This window comes from Triticum dicoccoides, chromosome 4B (genome assembly GCF_002162155.2).
Source record: "Triticum dicoccoides isolate Atlit2015 ecotype Zavitan chromosome 4B, WEW_v2.0, whole genome shotgun sequence".
NCBI lineage: Eukaryota > Viridiplantae > Streptophyta > Magnoliopsida > Poales > Poaceae > Triticum > Triticum dicoccoides.
The window spans coordinates 311,104,773-311,105,915 of record NC_041387.1 but is presented as its reverse complement, the minus strand read 5'-3'; positions in this window follow the sequence as shown (position 1 = coordinate 311,105,915).

Genomic DNA, 1,143 nt, shown 5'->3' with positions numbered 1-1,143 from the left:
GGAGCTTCAGGGCGAGGGGGCGGAGCTCCCGCGCGTGTCGGGCAGGCGAGGGGAGGCCGGTGGCCATGGCTATGGCGAACGGCGGCGACCGACGCGTTCGGACACGGGAGAGAGAGAGCGAGGGAGAGGAGAGGAAGAATCGGGGGAGTGAGAGGGTACGGGGGGGCTGCGTGCCGTCGTTCCAGGCATCCAGACGAGGAGGGGAGAGGCAGGCAGGCAGGGAGGGAGGAGGTGGCGCGGCGCGGCGGTGCGCGCGCGTCGGGCACGCGCCGTCCCCCTGTCGGGGAGGAAGACGACAGAGGAGGGGGGCCAGGTGGGCTGGGCCGCCTGCTGGCTGGGCCGGCCTGCTGCGGCTGGGCTGCACAAGGGGAGCCCCAGGTAAGCCCCTCCTTCTTTTTATTTTTGTTTTCTAATTTTTCTGACATTAGTTTTGATTTAAATAAAATATTAAGTCATTTTATTACCTTATGCCAATTTTTGCAGGAGCTAGATATATTATTCCAGAGCTCCCCAACAGGTGGCATAATTTTTGGACATATATTAATATATATAACTAATATATTTCCAATGCAAATAGTTATCGAATTAATCCAAATGGCCAAACTAAATATCCATGAGCTCCTAAAAATATTGTTTTGATTTTTATCTCTGTCCAATATTTTCAGAGAGCAACATGAGCATTTTCTTGGACCCTTTTGGAGAAATTTTTATTTGGGTCATTTTCAAAAATAATTCTGAGGGTTCCACCAATCCTCATTTCAAATTTAAATGAAATTTAAATATGATGCACAAATGGCTAGCTAGTCTAAGTCATACCAGACTAGGGATGTGACACTTTTCCTCTCGAACCCCCTGAGTTTGAGGTATCATGACACCAATTGGATATGAATCTCGGTCAGATATGATGGTTGGGACAGCTTTCCAAGAGTTATGATGTTGATCCTTTGATGACCCGGTAACATGATGTCATGCCTAGCACACCCCCCCCCCCCGGCTGGAGGACCGATCATTATAAATTCTTTTGCAAGGATAACCATTCTTCCTGGAGGAAATTATAGGACTTATTTTATAAGTTACTCCTGATGGATCATTGGTGTATCCGAAGTCTGGTCCTTGATTGAAACACCATATCATTGCTACCTG